General features: G+C 42.3%; 1 long non-coding RNA gene across 1 annotated transcript; it reads right to left on the minus strand.

Moving 5' to 3' along the window:
• Positions 1 to 274: 274 nt before the first annotated feature.
• On the minus strand, positions 275 to 18,376 carry LOC146183073 (uncharacterized). The gene is made up of 2 exons (XR_014708457.1): positions 18,206 to 18,376; positions 275 to 463 (listed from the first exon to the last, which is right to left on the minus strand). It is a non-coding gene; the product is annotated as an uncharacterized LOC146183073 (long non-coding RNA).
• Between the last annotated feature and the right edge of the window lie 463 nt (positions 18,377 to 18,839).

Genomic DNA, 18,839 nt, shown 5'->3' on the forward strand with positions numbered 1-18,839 from the left:
ATTGTTTACCCATTAAAACGTCTGCAGTGCTATTGTTGCTGAAAATTAGCGCTGCGGCAGCATTTTGAGATGCGCATCTTCTCCTCCAAGCGGGCTCTTTGTGGCATCAGCAATGCGGTTCTCCGGGCAGGTGAAAAGCAACCCATACGTATATGTAGCTTAAAAAAGCCTGCACATCGACAAATGTAGGTTTAAACAGCACTTTTTATTGGTCTTTCTTAAATATTCGAAAGGCTCAAAGCCCTCCTAATAAAAAATGGCACTTACAGCTTACTAAGTTTGTGAGGCTTCACAGCAATTTATTCTGGCATTCAGCTTCTAGGCTGAGTTAAAGATGTCACGGTTCCCTGCTCGTTGTGCCTGCCGTCCCATTACTTCACTGTTACGAGCCATTGCTTGATTGCTGCCGCTGTCTTCCTGGAGAGGACGTCACTCAGGTACATGCTGCCTCTCCTCAGGCATCCTAGAAAATTACGAAAGAAAATATCAGCCTTCATTCCGTATTCATGTGAATTTTCTAGCCTGTTTAAGTGATAAAAGGCAGTCACTCAAGCAATTATAAGGACCTTCAGTGGGATCAGTGGTGATGTAGTCATCGGATATATTTTTACACATATACTGCTTGTGTAAGCAAATTTGATCCAAGGGGAAAAAAAAGACATTTCCGAGGCAGGGGAAGGAAATCAGATACATATATATCGCTGGAAGCTACCTTGAGCGCCACAGAAAAGGTTTTGTTTCGAATCCTTGACATTATTTACCTAAATTACTGATTAATGACTTACACATTAAATGGTGTTGCTACTTTGAAGAGTACCGGCACAAACCACGTTTCATTATTTGCGATAAAGAACCCTCACGTCTGCATTTTGTTCCCCAGTACAATAGGAAACCCCGAAAATACAAAATCAGATTGCCGGACAATACAATTGCGGCCTTGGCTTGGCTCGACAGCCCTGTGTAGCGTTAGACCTATAAGTTGCCTATGGTTTCTTTGTGCGCGCCAGCACAACCATTCAACAAGACCGTATTTGTATTTTACAGCTTAAAAATAATGTTCCACTCATTTATATCCTTACCGCTTTGTAGTCATTATCCGCATTGCAAAGTTAAACACACTCACTGTAACTCGCGCCTTCATGTGCGCCAAAGCGCCGACGTGAAGCAACCATTACCCGCATATCACCCTTACTCATGCATGGGGCCAGCCATCATAGCGGCAGGTTGTTTCGTCCACTCAAAATCATGTTGAGAGCAGTGCAATTGAGGTGTGCGAATGGGCTGGTAACGGTTTCGGTATCTACATAACCCGGAATTTTTCTGCAGACGGAAAAAAAGGTACACATGAGGTTTCTAACCGCAAATATTGAAACGGGTTTCCGAATGTGCTCACCGACTCTGTCAGTCCTATTTATTTTCTAAAGTGAATATTTAGTACTTGGAGCGAATAACCTCACTTTCCTATGTACAAAATAAAAATTTACTGCACTGTGCAAAGTGGCTGCCAGCAATGCGCCACCGGTTTCCATCACCTGTTTCCAATGGTTTATTTCTAAGCCTTGTCTCAAGCTATCGGGCACAGCAGGTGTAATGTACCTTGCATAAAACCTGCATGAGAGCATATTAATGGGTAGATTTGTAAGCTTTACAGATTTCACTTACAAATACTACGAGAATCGCGTTACTGCGGCCTTTCTCTAAAATTGACACGTAACAGCGCAATATACGTGGCTAAAATAAAGCACTCAACGTATTAATTCAGCTTCGCAAGTGCAGCTGTAACAGAAAGTGAGGGCTGGAGACACTGAAGGTGCGCCTAGCTTTCAAATTTTCTTAGACGGCACAACCGTTCGAAATTGTAATTTTAAAAATAAGCCCTTGATAGTCGCTTTCCCACAGCGTATATATGGGTGCCTTAGATAAGAATTATAATCGAGGTCCCGTGACCATCTTTAGTTTCCAATTAAATTTTTGTATGTGATGGGCAAATATCTACAAACAAAGGAATTAACCTTAGCTTTGCAAGATACAGCGTAGTTTCCTTCAAAACAAAAAAATTGTGCGGTATATCTTTAGAGGTAGAAATTAAACGCTGTTTTTGCCATTTCAAAATGTTGCAAGTTTGGATACCACGATTTTGTCATCTACTATGTTTTACTCACTAAATATATGCAAGTTTTACATTTACAAACACTATTAGAAATCATTTTGTTTTTGCAGTTGAGTTATTAAAAAATCGGAAACTTTGCTTCAAGAGAAATGGGCTGCAAAAATATACATTTTTAATCTTATATGCTGCAATATGATGCTTAGGTTGGTTGCACTAAATATGTTTTCACTTCCTAACGCATGTTCTTAATTCCAAGCAATTTTTGGAGCTCCAGACCGCTAGGTGTGTTCTCAACTCATCAAAATTGCCCAAAATTCGAAAACAGCAGTAAAGGGTAAATATGCTGCAAATAAAAAAAGGATCATCTTCGATTTTCATTCAAATCCCGGTCAAGAATCTTCAGTGCCTCAAAAGTATCACAGACTAAAATGTGTTGCGTTATATTGTTTAAAAATATAACGTTGAATATTAAACCGAGTGCTTGTCCTGATAATGGCCAAATTCAGCCTGCATTCTTGCAAGATCCAATAATATTGTGGCATTGAAACTATCTCTAAATTATTTAGGTTCCATTCTTTATTTCTAAAAAATTTCAAGCTCTAGATGTTTTTTCTTCTGCATATTATATTGAAATCGGGCAAAATTTTAAAAAATGGTAAAATAAGGAAAACTGATTAGAATTGAAGAAACTGCCGCAAATCGATTTGAATCAAGATCTCTGGAAACAATGCGAAGTACTTTGTTAATACGAGTCAGTAAATATATTCAATTCTGCAAAATGTAATATTAGAAACATAAAAATGCCTGTTTTTATTCTATAGATGTGTTATATGGCTCCCCCTTATGGAGTACGCATCAAATCTTCAATTTAGTATTTGCTGAATTTAGTTACATTTTACCTTAAGTAAAATTTAAAGCCTTGTCAGAGCTTATAAACCCTTTTTCTGCTTGTCGGCAAAGACTTAATATAGCTTAAAATGGAATTAATTCGCTATTTCTGTCAATTTCATGACAGAACGCAAGTGAACTGAACTTTTTCTCTGTCCTGCACTTTTTTATTGCTAGGTGCAGTAGTATTCAATCAAGTTTATTAATATTGTATTCCATTCCTCAGCTTTGACCATAACTAACAATACTATAAATTTGAAGGGGAAATGAGGGTGCTCGTTATAAACATGAAAGAAGCCAACAGTCGGCGAGGCCGAGGAAAGCGTTGGGGACGGTAGTTTTTTTTTTTTTTTAACGTTTACTTGGATAATCACAGAAATTATTAATGTAATTTGATTAGGGGAAAGATAATTAAACACAAAGTAGAAGAAAAAAACGTGCTGATGGTGGGAACCGAACCCACGACCTCCGAATATCGCGTCCGGTGCTCTTCCAACTGAGCTACATCAGCCGCTGTCCCCCCTGCTATTTTCTTGGATATTTATGTTGTCCGTATACGAACCTTGAGAGTGTTCACCAGTGCCACCCTCAACCAAAGCGGCGGACGTGGAACGTCCTTTGTTACCGCCAGCGTCACGTAGAACGTGATCAATCAAGAGCGAGGGCGAAAGCTGTGCTAGAACCCTCTTACGCTACCTATGGCTTCAAGACTGCCAGAACCGAGACCCCCGTACGCTACAAGCAGATCCATTAAGGGGAAATGTGGGTGCTCGTTATAATACATGAAGAAAAGAAGCCAACAGTCGGCGAGGCCGAGGAAAGCGTTGGGGATGGCACTTTTATGTCTTTTTTTTTTAATGTTTACTTGGATAATCACGATATTCCGGGGTCGTGGGTTCGGTTCCCACCATCGCCACATTTTTTCTTCTACTTTGTGTTTAATTATCTTTCCCCTAATCAGATTACATTAATAATTTCTGCGAGCAGTCACGTAAGCACCGATCGAACGCGGGGGCTGATGGGTCTTATTGGGCGTGGTTCGGTCAGCTGCCCTCCACATGTGCATACCGGGGCAAGAGCAATTTAGTGATTGTGTGGTTCTGTTTTGTCTCACCATATTCACGAAGCGTTGACTGATTTTTGTTGTGTACGTGGTGTCCGCAACAAAGTTGAATGCAGCAGCGGCGACCAACGGCTTATGCGATGCGTTTAGAAGCTAGCGGACGCTTTTGTCGGGCAGAATGCCAACGCGAAGCAGGCAAGCATTACCCAGTTCTTCCTTCAAAAATCAAAGTTTAGTGTTTCCTGGAGATCTTTTCCGTTTATTACACAAGCTCCCTTAGTGCAGTGGAGCGTTAACGGGCGCGACGGGCCGAGGGCCGCCAAAGCATTCCGCTCGGCGCTGTCGCGCTCAGGTTCTGGGTTTGTAGAAAATTTTGCATATCACCCAGAAGCAGCTCGCCGTCCTAGTTATTTATTTTTTTTTTTCGTGAGCGAAGTTGGTATTGCTAGTCCGATTTGAGCGAAGAACCTGCAGACACTCACTTCGTCTGATCCGTGCATATATGAGCGCATCGAGACAATTTAGTAAAAGCTTGGTAGGGTAGTAAAGAAAAATAAATATGCTAGTGTGGGTAGATATTAATTTTCTAAAGGAGCAAGAGGAAGTCATTGCTTCCATCGCAGTGTAGTAGCACACCGCTGAGCTGTGACCCTTTTTTTTTTTTTTACACGCGATGCGTTACAGAAACATTCATCACCGTTTTACCATACGTTATGCTGTTTAGTGTTGAAAGCTGGATATAGCATAATTGTACTCCCCCTGACTGGCCCAATTGACCTTCATTTTCCCAGCTAGGGAACTGGAGATTGCGGACGCTTTATAAATGTGTGGAGCTATCCACGGTAGCTAAGGAGTTCAGCTCGGCTCTGCTCTCCTTGTCTGAGTTTTTCTTCCTGTTTTGACATGTAAACAATGTATATAAAACTTCTTTGCCAGCTCTACCTGCTGCTCCTCGTCCGATGTCTTGTCCGCCTGATCACGCTACCCAGAAGCCTTGGCCCCGAACCTGATCGCATCAAGTGGATGGCTGCGGTGTAATGGTCTGCACCTCCAGTCCTGACTCTGGTACAGTAAGTGCACGGTCCTTCTCTTGGAACATTGCCAGGTTTTACAACTTGTAGACATTTGTAAGCTTCGGCAAATGAAGGGTGGTTTTAGAGGCAGATTGGTTTCCTTTAACCACATAGTGCAGGGACTTGCCATTGCTGCAGTAGTCATGGAATGAAAAAAGTTGCACAAACAGGAGCTGGTTTTAATCTTTGGGGAATTGGGCATTGACTGTGGGTCCATCCGCAGAAAACCAGAACTGATTAGGGCAATTGAAGGCATCGGTGCGGACGCGAAGGAGATAACAGAACGTTGGGAGCTTATTCAAGAAGAGTTAAAGAAGGCTGAGGAACAGGAGAAGCTTAAAAAGAATTTTAAAGACGAATAGAATGAAAGAGGGATGAAGTGGATTATGAAGACGGCGCGAAAGCGACGAGGACAAGGAAGGAACACCAAAATAACAGGACAGGCGCCAACTTTCAACTGATGTTTATTCGCTCAAACCCTTTCATATTTATGAATCACCAAAACCGTATCACAAAGGCCTATCACAAAGTCATCCACGTGGAGCACTCAGATCACCAGCGGTATTGGTCACAGACAAGAAAACCTCACAGTATAATCAGCCAGTAAACAAATAATAGCAATTCATCAGGCTATCCAAAAATATATAAAAGCAGCCTGTTCGAAAGAGTCCTAAGACTATCGGAGTGCACAAACACACAAAATAAACATATCAACCACAAATTGAAATCAACCACACAATGCAAATACGCTCGTGCCCCAGACAAACACGGCACGTGTTTGTAATCCTCCCTTCGACCGCAATAACAAAAACAGGTGACAAAGATTATCAGAAAGACCAACAGGAACGCCGAAAAAAAAAAGAAAAAAAACAGCTTGATCTGCTGTTAGCACAGGCAGAACACACTGGGAGACACACACCAAGCTCCGTTGTGAGTCAGGAAGCATCAAGTGTTAAAATAAAAACCTCTTGCTACCGTACAAACTAGGAGAAGACATGGGCTTTTTCTCGTAAAGTTTGAGTGGGCGTGTGAAAATGTTGAGTTATAATCCGAGTTTTGGCCCCAGAAACTGCTGACCATCCTCCCATGTGAGGCAGTCCAAGTGCTTGCTCGGCTGACAAAAGAAGGAGCGGCCGACTAAGCTAAAGCAAAGGCAGCGCTTCTCAAAAAGTACCGCCTATCCCTCAGATGCGTTTTGCCGCCGGTTCAGGGAAACCAGGTAACAATGTAATCAGTCGTTTCCACATTTCGCTTACAATCTGAAGGCAGACCTGACAGAATGGTAAAAGAGAACAGGCTTTCGGAACTCATGACAAAATATTAGAAGTGATCTGCCTGGAACAATTCTATAGCTGTCTAAGAGCAGAAACGTGTGTGTGGGTGCAAGACAGGCCGGGAAATAAAAGCTTAGAATGTGCAGCAGAGCTGGCCGAAGAATGTCATGCTAGGTGGGAAACAGAGTGATCGCATTCTCGGGGAAACCCTAAAGCAAACTAAGTTTCTGCGAACCCAGACTGGAAACCTAGCAAGCGGCACCTTGGAGCGAGACGAAAGCCACAGGGCAGAGTCGAGTAGCTGCCCTAAAGTGACAGCCGACAAAGGGAAGGAAACCGAGAGAAAAATCTGTCTGTTTCCGATGCAACGAGCCCGTTCACTTTGCCAACACATGCAGGAAGTTGAAGGTTTTGTTTTCTTTGGCAGATGAAAAAAACATGCGCCAGCTAGAGCCATACCTAAAAGATGCAGGTTAATGGGAAGCATTGCCGGGTTCTGAGAGATTCCGCGGCTGTCATGGACGTAATCCACCCCACATACGTAAAGGCAGCTGACTTAACGGGGGATTATGCATGTATTAAACAGGTTTCGGTAAAGAATAGCGCATGTGTGCCGGTCACACGTGTCAGATAAGGCCCATTTGGCATTCTGGAAATAGAGGCAGTGGTATCACGGAACCTGCGAGAGCAGTTTCCGTACCTCTAGAACAGATGTTGCAGGAGGAAGGTCGTAGCTTCGGTGACCGAGCCGTCCAAGCGCTCACTTGATTGAAAGCCCGCGAAATTTCAGCTGAACTAAGCCGAAAGAAGAATGAGCTTTCTCTCGCAATAGGCCAGGCAGTAGCAAACCAAGGTAGTGTCAGGTTCTGGCGAAGTGGCTCAGGTCAGTGACAGAGAGGACTTAGAAGGCAGGGAATCGGGCACCGTGTCCCCGAATGAATCAAGGGAGATAGCGTCTATTGTAGTGCAGCCACGTGTGGAACCTTTGTTAGCTCTGGCAAAATTCGATAGACGATAGCAGCCGAGCCGTAAAAGACATGGTAAAAATGAAGATAAATACAAAAAAACATTTGTGGCGAACATCCTTCCTCCCAAGTGTGGCACAGCTTCACAAAGGCCAACCTAGAACGCCCCAAGCTAGGGTGGCTGCGGGAAAAAAAAAGAAGAATGCTGCGGGGGATTGAGCGGCCGAGAAGGATAGAATGAGTATAGGAGAAGAATAGGAATTAATGAACATACTGTAGGCATGAAGTGCACGTCATAGCCATCGTACAAAAATTTTGAAACCGAAGCAGCAATCTACGTATTCTAATTCTATAGGAAATCATTTGGGAGTAGAAAAGAGCAACTTAATAAGATGTGCATGGTTCTTAAATGAACAATATGTATACAAATGGACGGTTGAATAGTCACAGTAATGGAGTGTTGTGCTAGAATTCTTTACAGCCGTGACCGCAATAAATATTACTCATATTGCTCTTTGCTTTAAGCTCTGGCATTGACAACTCTATCCAAAGAACCGACTGGTAGTGACAGGTTGTTTATGGCTGTTGATGAAAACATAGGCCATCATGATATTATTGCAAGCATATTTGCTCCTTTTTGTACTTGTTTATTACAAGCAAAACTTAAATTTGGTCCCTATTCCTAGGGACGCTGCACCTCTTACAACACCCACTGTTCAGTCGCTATCATTTAAGGCACAAACGCGCCACTGCTGTAATATTTATACCAACCACTGCAGTGAAAAAAAAAAAAGGTAACACTGCATCACTGTAACTGTTGCATGCACCTTTAAACGTGCCTTAATTTTATTTCCTATTCTTATAGACACATGACCTCTTGCTATTGCTTTGTTCAGTAAGCAATCGTCTTTCATTGCTTCAATTTCTATCTCTCTACCACTTTCTTGTTGCTCCTGGTGTGATCATTTGATTTCATTCTTCAAATCATATTGGTTTATCACATGTGAAGGATTTAGCCTATACATAGATCCTTTTTTTTTTTTTTAAATGCGCATCGGGAGTGTTTTCTACATAGAAATGAATCGATTGAGTTGTATGACTGGCGCGAAAACAGACAGTTTGGCACCCCCAAAAGATCTGTGTCCTGTGGTTGGAAGGGGAATAAAGAAGAGGGTAATCAGCGGAAAAGCCTGCCTAACAAAAGGTAGCACTGCACCACTGTAACTGCTGCATGCACCTTTAAATGTGCCTTATATTTATTGCCTATTCTTAGACGGTGGACCTCTTGCTATTGTTGCAGTAGGCAACCGCCTTTCATTGCTTTAATTCCTATCTCTCCACTACTTTCTTGTTGTTTTGAGTGTGATCATTCGATTTTATTGTTCAAGTCATACTTTATCACGGGTGAATGATTTCGCCTACACATACATGCTGTCATTTTTTTTAGGTGCGCATCGAGAGTGTTGTCTACGTAGAAATGGATCGATTGAGTTGTATCACTGATGCGAAAACAAACAGTTCGCTACCCCCAGAAGATTTGTATCCTGTGGTTAGAAGGGGAATAAAGAAGAGGATAATCAGTGGAAAAGTTTGCTTAAAAACTTACAAAGATGGTGCAAAAGTGAAATGCTGATCAGGGTGAGTGTCTGATTACTTCTGTTATCCCACTACACTTGCTAGGTGATGTGACTGTATATGAAGTACCTTAGTGTATTTTGTGGTATACTCGCTGAAAATTGTGTAGACACTAAATTTTTCCTCGTTCGATTAGTTTGAGTGATGCACGAATTGGAATAAAACGGAGTCATCCACACATCAATGCCCACACATCTAATGCCCATAGACATTAGATGCGTAGATGAGCTCATTTATTGTGTTCCGATGTAAACATGCCATAGTTTGTCGAATATATTAATATGCTAAAGTCGACTTTTTTACTGTTAAATGGAGTAGTACATATGCTCTATATCATAGCATTATTTGCCTATAGTTTGTAACTGCTCTTTCTTAAATTGTATTCTAAAGAGTATGCATGTGTCATCTCGTACGTCTATTTAACTTGCGAACAATTTGCAATCGAATCCCTTTTGTGATGTTGTTTCAGCTACAAATAACTATAACAGTTGTGACAATATAGGTGGCTTTAGGTATAACGCGTAGCGCAGAAATCTTTAATATATGCGATATTTTTATTCACCGCATTGCCTAAACGAGCCTGTTTAAAGAGACGAAATGAAAACAAGTATGCATGTCTTCGGACAGGAACAGTAATTGTGGTGCCATCAACATTTTATTTTAATTAAATTTTCCTATGTCGTGGGCTAATGTCTCGACACAAAGGAAAGACCCTTAGGTTTGCAAGATGCGACGTAGTTTTCCCGAAAAAAAAAACAAAAAAAGAACACACCTATCACTTAAGAAAACACAGTTTTTTGTGATCTCAAAAAGTTGCACGTTTGGAGGCCTGCTGCTTACGCACTAATTTTTGTCATCCATTGTTTTTTACTCACCAAATCAATGTAACTTTTATTTGTATAAGAAGTATTAAAAGCTTGTTTCATTGATTCAGTTGATTTAGTAAAAAATCGTAAACTTTGCTTCAGGAGCAACGCGCTACAAGAACGTTATTTTCAACCTCACATACTGGCGTAATGCGTTATGTTATTTGCACTAAAACATTCTGTGTTTATTACGCAGGTTATACTGTTAATTTAAGGCAGAATCTGGAGCTCTATGCTGGTATGTGTGTTCTCTGTAACGCCACCAAAATTATTATGATGGAAAGCGATTTGCTTATGATTATAATTATAAAAAAATTACACATTGAAAAATGACCTTCAAAATTATATAAAAGAAAGAAGCCAACAGTTGGCGAGGCCGAGGAAAGCGTTAGGGATGGCACTTTTACGTCTTTTTTTTTATGTTTACTTAGATAATCACAGAAATTATTAGAAAGTGACAGCCGACACTTTCTACGCGTTATACCTAAAGCCACCTATATTGTCACAACTGTTATTAGTTATTTGTAGCTGAAACAACATCACAAAAGGGATTCGATTGCAAATTGTTTGCTAGCTAAATAGACGTACGAGATGACACATGCATACTCTGTAAAATACAATTTAAGAAAGAGCAGTTACAAACTATAGGCAAATAATGCTATGATATAGAGCATATGTATTACTCCATTTAACAGTAAAAAAGTCGACTTTAGCGTATTAATATATTCGACAAACTATGGCATGTTTACATCGGAACACAATAAATGAGCTCATCTACGCATCTAATGTCTATGGGCATTAGATGTGTGGATGACTCCATTTTATTCCAATTCGTGCATCACTCAAAATAATCGAACGAGGAAAAATTTAGTGTCTACACAATTTTCAGCGAGTATACCACAAAATACACTAAGGTACTTCATATACAGTCACATCACCTAGCAAGTGAAGTGGGATAACAAAAGTAATCAGACACTCAGCCTGATCAGCATTTCCCTTTTGCACCATCTTTGTAAGTTTTTAAGCAGGCTTTTCCACTGATTATCCTCTTCTTTATTCCCCTTCTAAACACAGGACACAAATCTTCTGGGGGTAGCGAACTGTTTGTTTTCGCATCAGTGATACAACTCAATCGATTCATTTCTACGTAGACAACACTCTCGATGCGCACCTAAAAAAAATGACAGCATGTATGTGTAGGCGAAATCATTCACCCCTGATAAAATATGACTTGAACAATGAAATCGAATGATGACACTCAAAACAACAAGAAAGTAGTGGAGAGATAGGAATTAAAGCAATGAAAGGCGGTTGCCTACTGCAACAATAGCAAGAGGTCCACCGTCTATAAGAATAGGCAACAAATATAAGGCACGTTTAAAGGTGCATGCAGCAGTTACAGTGATGCAGTGCTACCTTTTGTTAGGCAGGCTTTTCCGCTGATTATCCTCCTCTTTAACCCCCTTCCAACCACAGGACACAGATCTTTTGGGGGTGCCAAACTGTCGGTTTTCGCGCCAGTCATACAACTCAATCGATTCATTTCTATGTAGAAAACACTCCCGATGCGCATCTAAAAAAAAAAAAAGCATCTATGTATAGGCTAAATCCTTCACATGTGATAAACCAATATGATTTGAAGAATGAAATCAAATGATCACACCCGGAGCAACAAGAAAGTGTTGGAGAAATAGAAATTGAAGCAATGAAAGATGATCGCTTACTGAACAAAGCAATAGCAAGAGGTCATGTGTCTATAAGAATAGGAAATAAAATTAAGGCATGTTTAAAGGTGCATATCAGAGGTAACCCCATTGAAAACCTCATCCAAGGTACCGAGCAGCAGTGGCGCTTTTGTGCCTTAAATGAAAGCGACTGAACAGTGGGTGTTGTAAGAGGTGCAGCGTCCCTAGTAATAGGGACCAAAATTAAGTTTTGCTTGTAATAAACAAAGTACAAAAAGGAGCAAATATGCTTGCAATAATATCATGATGGCCTATGTTTTCATCAACAGCCATAAACAACCTGTCACTACCAGTCGGTTCTTTGGATAGAGTTGTCAATGCCAGAGCTTAAAGCAAAGAGCAATATGAGTAATATTTATTGAGGTCACGGCTGTAAAGAATTCTAGCACAACACTCCATTACTGTGACTATTCAACCGTCCATTTGTATACATATTGTTCATTTAAGAACCATGCACATCTTATTAAGTTGCTCTTTTCTACTCCCAAATGATTTCCTATACATTTAGAATACGTAGATTGCTGCTTCGGTTTCAAATTTTTTACGATGGCTATGACGTGCACCTCACGCCTACAGTATGTTCATTAATTCCTATTCTTCTCCCATACTCATTCTATCCTTCTCGGCCGCTCAATTCCCCGCAGCTTTTTTTTTTTTTTCCCGCAGCCACCCTAGCCGTCCAAGGGAAGGAAAGCGTCGCAGGGGGCGGCAGAAAGTTAGGTGGGCGGATGAGATTAAGAAGTTCGCAGGGGTCAAGTGGATGCAGCTAGCACAGAACCGGGTTAAGTAGAGAAATATGGGAGAGGCCTTCGCCCTGCAGTGGGTATAATCAGGCTGATGATGATGATGATGACCCTAGCTTGGGGTGTTCTAGGTTGGCCTTTGTGAAGCTGTGCCACACTTGGGAGGAAGGAAGTTCGCCACAAATGTTTTTTGTATTTATCTTCATTTTTACCATGTCTTTTACGGCTCGGCTGCTATCGTCTATCGACTTTTGCCAGAGCTAACAAAGGTTCCACACGTGGCTGCACTACAATAGACGCTATCTCCCTTGATTCGACACGGTGCCCGATTCCCTGCCTTCTAAGTCCTCTCTGTCACTGACCTGAGCCACCAATGCCTGGCCCATCACGAGAGAAAGCTCATTCTTCTTTCGGCTTAGTTCAGCTGCAGTTTCGCGGGCTTTCAATCAAGTGAGCGCTTGGACGGCTCAGTCACCAAAGCTATGACCTTCCTCCTGCAGCATCTGCTCTGACCTGTTCGAAAAGAGGTATGGAAACTGCTCTCGCAGGTTCCGTGATACCGCTGCCTCGATTTCCAGAATGCCAAATAGGCCTATTCTGACACGTGCGACCGGCACACATGCGCTATTCTTTACGGGAACCTGTTTAATACATGCACAATCCCCCGTTAAGCCAGCTGCCTTCAAGTATGTGGGGTGGATTACGTCCATGATGGCCGCGGAATTTCTCAGAACCCAACAATGCTTCCCATTAACCTGCATCTTTTAGGCATGGCTCCAGCAGGCGCATGTTTTTTTCATATCTGCCAAAGAGAACAAAACCTTCAACTTCCTGCATGTGTTGGCAAAGTGAACGGGCTCGTTGCATTGGACACAGACTGATTTTTCTCTCGGTTTCCTTGCCTTTGTCGGCTGTCACTTAGGGTGGTTACTCGACTCTGACCTGTGGCTTTCGTCTCGCTCCAAGGTGCCGCTTGCTAGGTTTCCTGTCTGGGTTCGCAGAAACTTTTAGTTTGCTTTAGGGTTTCCTCGAGAACGCGATCACTCTGTTTCCCACCTAGCATGACATTCTTCGGCCAGCTCTGCTGCACGTTCTAAGCTTTTATTTCCCGGCCTGTCTTGCACCCACACACACGTTTCTGCTCCTAGACAGCTATAGAATTGTTCCAGGCAGACCACTTCTAATACTTTGTCATGAGTTCCGAAAGCCTGTTCTCCTCTTTTACCATTCTGTCAGGTCTGCCTTCAGACTGTAAGCGAAATGCGGAAACGACTGATTACGTTGTTACCTGGTTTCCCTGAACCGGCGGCAAAACGCATCTGAGGGATAGGCGGTACTTTTTGAGAAGCGCTGCCTTTGCTTTAGCTTAGTCGGCCGCTCCTTCTTTTGTCAGCCGAGCAAGCACTTGGGCTGCCTCACATGGGAGGATGGTCAGCAGTTTATGGGGCCAAAACTCGGATGATAACTCAACATTTTCACACGCCCACTCAAACTTTACGAGAAAAAGCCCTATGTCTTCTCCTAGTTTGTACGGTAGCAAGAGGTTTTTATTTTAACACTTGATGCTTCCTGACTCACAACGGAGCTTGGTGTGTGTCTCCCAGTGTGTTCTGCCTGTGCTAACTGCAGATCAAGCTGTTTTTTTCTCGATCCCTTTTTCATTCTATTCGTCTTTAAAATTCTTTTTGAGCTTCTCCTGTTCCTCAGCCTTCTTTAACTTTTCTTGAATAAGCTCCCAACGTTCTGTTATCTCCTCCGCGTCCGCACCGATGCCTTCAATTGCCCTAATCAGTTCTGGTTTTCTGCGGATGGACCCAAAGTCAATGCCCAATTCCCCAAAGATTAAAACCAGCTCCAGTTTGTGCAACTTTTTTCAGCCCATGACTACTGCAGCAATGGCAAGTCCCTGCACTATGTGGTTAAAGGAAACCAATCTGCCTCTAAAACCACCCTTCATTTGCCGAAGCTTACAAATATCTACAAGTTGTAAAACCTGGCGATGTTCCAAGAGAAGGACCGTGCACTTACTGTACCAGAGTCAGGACTGGAGGTGCAGACCATTACACCGCAGCCATCCACTTGATGCGATCAGGTTCGGGGCCAAGGCTTCTGGGTAGCGTGATCATGCGGACAAGACATCGGACGAGGAGCAGCAGGTAGAGCTGGCAAAGAAGTTTTATATACATTGTTTACATGTCAAAACAGGAAGAAAAACTCAGACAAGGAGAGCAGAGTCGAGCTGAACTCCTTAGCTACCGTGGATAGCTCCACACATTAATAAAGCGTCCGCAATCTCCAGTTCCCTAGCTGGGGAAATGAAGATCAATTGGGCCAGTCAGGGGGAGTACAATTATGCTATATCCAGCTTTCAACACTAAACAGTATGACGTATGGTAAAATGGTGATGAATGTTTTTGTAACGCATCGCGTGTAAAAAAAAAAAAAAGGTCGCAGCTCAGCGGTGCGCTACTACACTGCAATGGAAGCAATGACTAGAACATTAATATCTACCCACACTAGTGTATTTATTTTCATTTACTACCCTACCAAGCTTTTACTAAATTGTCTCGATGCGCTCATATATGCACGGATCAGACGAAGTGAGCGTCTGCAGGTTCTTCGCTCAAATCGGACTAGGAAAACCAACTTCACTCACGAAAAAAAAAAAAACTAGGACGGAAATTGAGCAGCCCAAAGCCTTCTGTGATTGGCTGCCTAGCGAGCTGCTTCTGGGTGATACGCAAAATTTTCTACAAACCCAGAACCTGAGCGCGACAGCGCCGAGCAGAATTCTTTGGCGGCCCTCGGCCCGTCACGCCCGTCAACGCTCCACTGCACTAAGGGAGCTTTTGTAATAAACGGAAAAGAACTCTCAGGAAAAACTAAACTTTGATTTTTGAAGGAAGAACTGAGTAATGCTTGCCCGCTTCACGTTGGCATTCTGCCCGACAAAAGCGTCCTCTAGCTGCTAAACGCATCGCATAAGCCGTTGGTCGCCGCTGCTGCATTCAACTTTGTTGCGGACACCACATACACAACAAAAATCAGTCAACGCTTCGTGAATATGGCTCGACCAAACAGAACCACACAATCACTAAATTGCTCTTGCCGGTATGCACGTGCGGAGGGCAGCTGACCGAACCAAGCCCAATAAGACCCATCAGCCCCCGCATGCGATCGGTGCTTACGTGACTGCTCCCAAGGTGAAAAACGGCTGCGTATGCGGGAGTTTTGTATTCGCTCTTTGAACGTGACTGCGTTCGGCCCTGAATATAAGAACAAAGCGCTCGCTTGGAGCCCCTATCACTTTTCAGTAATGACCTCTGTCTTCGATCTTTGCGGTCAAAATTTCGACATATCCGCATTATGCCCGAAAAATGCTTCGAGATAAACGGGAGTTAATACATAGTACCTATGGGAGGTGAAAGCGCAACGTGGAAAATTTTAACTTAAGCGATTTTTCGAGATAAGCGAGTTCGTGTTAACGAGAGTTTACTGTATTTTTTTTACTCACATACCTCACAGGCTCCAACTGGAGTATTAGGTAAGGGGGTTACATAAAAACCTGGGATGCAAGAAGAAGCAAATAGAACACAGTTACTTGAACATTGTTATACAAATAGTTAACAGCCAACCAGAAAGTTGAATGCAGTTAGAAAAACTTCAGATCAAGAGCTGAGCACCCCAAAAATCAGCCATTCAAATGAAACACTAAAAATGCATTTTTAGCAAATAGAGTCACTAGCCGCTATTTACAGCACTGGAATTAAGAAGTGAAGCTCTCATTTCCTATTTCTGTTGGTTTATTTGGCCGTGCAATGCAAAAGAAAATACTCTTGGTAATGATATTTTTACTTCCATGACCACAAGCTATATAAACAGGTAATAAAAGGAAGTGAAGGAAAAGCCCTATGCTTATGCGTAGCAGACTGTGCAGAAAATATCATGCAGTGGAATGTTTACTTCATGTGCCTACACTATGTACAAAGATACTGTCCATGTCTACCTTCTGGCTTCTTAAGTGTTATGGACAGAAGTCTGCCATCAAGGACAAAATTTACTGGACCACTCCACAGCAGCATATCATGCACACACTCATGGTAACACACCAGGTGACAAGACTGGCTCTAGGACCATGCGTGTCCTTCGTTACCAACAAGCATGCTTTTTTTCTGTCACTGAGTAGCTGCTTATTGACTGCCAGGGGCATGCTGCAAGGCCCTGTTGTAGCAGTGGCATTCTGCTGACTCACCAGTGCGAGCAGGTGCCTATTGTTCCCTTGCTCGGCCACTTGCACACCATTGTGATAATGCACATCTTCGGTACTGTGTATTAGCATAAATACACTGCTGCATGCAACGCATTCCTTACAAAAAGTTCCAGTCTGCACGTCGCTGCTTCTTTATATTTGCACAGGCAGACAAGATGTTGCAAACTTGAGCATGCACTGGGGAGCACCTATACACAATACCAATGAATCAGGGTAATATTGTAGATAAAAACAAAATATAGAAAACTAGCTGTGTGGGTATTGCTCATACTTGCTCAAGATATCAATTGCATCTGTCCATGAGTTATCACTTATGCAAACACCTGGTGCCGGATTCTCTAAGGTGCTGTATGTTTGGTGACGACCCCTTAACTGATGCAATAAAAATACCAACCATTTTCCTTGTTGGTAGATCATTTAATATGTAGCTCCATTACAAAACTACATTCATGAGAACTGTGGCAGTGTCCATTCATATTGATACGCATGGAGTGTGGTGGCTCATAGAGGCACAACTGCTTTTTGCGGCATTTGAATCAAATTAGTAGATAAGGAAGCTTGGGCAAGTTGGTGACAGTATTCTTGGTACCAGTGGCCTAGCCAGAAATATTTTTCGGGGGTGTTATACAACAGAATACAACAGAAAAACAGACCAACCGGAAGGGGAGAGCGGGGAAAGGAATGTGGGTGCAATGTTCAGAGAATTTCCTATTGTTCTCAACGTTACACTAACTTATGGTTTCTGCTTGTATATAGATGCCAAGTACTAAATCAAGACCACAGTTCTCACCTGGCCCTTAAAATGTAAGGAGACAGTAAATTACCATTTCAGAAATGTGCTGTTTACAGCACTGCATTTGTTGTTTTATTTTCCTAATATGGCCTTTTAATAAGATGCGGTTAAAAGTACTGAAGGCAAGCATAATCATAATTGCATAAAAGCTCCCGGGTATGTGCATGAGACGCACCTGACCATGCCAATTATCAGCGGGGTGCCAGTAGTGTAACAAGAACCTAGAAGCACACTCTTGACGACCAATAGGAAGCAACCCGAAGCATGAAAATTGGTATGCTTTAAGGGAAGGATTGGGCATGCTCCCAACATTGGCCTTGTCACAAGGCGTCACACTGTTAGAGTATGTGCAGACATCTAATTAATGAGCAGCAAGTAAAGTTTAGGAAAGTAACCAACATCTTCAATTTCTTTTCGACACTAAATATTGCTAAGAACAATGAAGATGAAGCGAGCTGTGGCACAGGCATGAGCACATGCTCCAGGCCTGCTCCCATTATTAAAAACCATCCCATCCCATCACCATCGGTCATGCTCTTTCTTCACTAGCTTCCCGTCCTGTAACAATGTTTTTCTAATCTTTAGAGACAGGTAAAACTCAACACTGGGGCCCCAAAAGCCCTTCAAAAGAGGTATTCCAGCTGTACAACATCATGGCTAAGCCAGCTGCCAAGCAGCTCATCTTTGGGCCTGCTGCAGGTACCACTTCTTACATAACAGCAAATGCCGAAGGCAATATTCAGAGATAAACACAGGGGTTTCAATCCTCAGTGCACTTACCTCTTGCTTCTCCCTGCCCTTCCGCCATGTGCAAGGTGGGTATCCAATTCCAATTCAATATTCTCTGTGAACACATGCAAACAGAAACAAGTCAAGTAGAGTTTGCAACCTCGTTATAGGTAATTAACAAGAAGCTGATGTTTGCAAGCTTACTTCATGCACTGCACTGCATCAATGCCAAACACTTTTTACAAGTGACCCACATTTGACAACTCCTTGCATGCAAGATACAATGAAAAACATTGTTTGCAGCAAAGAGAAAGCCTTAAAAGAGCTTCAAAATGCTTGTTAAGCACATTGTTCTGCCTCTTGGTTACGTAGATAGTGACACTATAACTGGTGGTTGTTTTGTGTATTATCCAGTGTTTAATGCTTTAAGTTGCTCCCGAAAAATGAGTTCGGGCCACTGAGGGTGCTGGCACACAATGGCCGTTTTTGGCAGCGGATGTGTTATCACTGGGTAGGGGTTTGATGATTGGACGAACAATTAATTCACAGCTAAAAGGGCTCATAAGTAAATATATGTTCTGTCATATTTTTGTATTTTCTATACTATCTACAAAACCAGCATGTTTGCTTTCGTCAAAGTACTCCAAAGTATTACAAAAAAGTAATCATTGCTACAGGCTCTGGC

This window comes from Amblyomma maculatum, chromosome 7, assembly GCF_055883805.1.
Source record: "Amblyomma maculatum isolate TAMU_Amacu chromosome 7, ASM5588380v1, whole genome shotgun sequence".
Taxonomy (NCBI): domain Eukaryota; kingdom Metazoa; phylum Arthropoda; class Arachnida; order Ixodida; family Ixodidae; genus Amblyomma; species Amblyomma maculatum.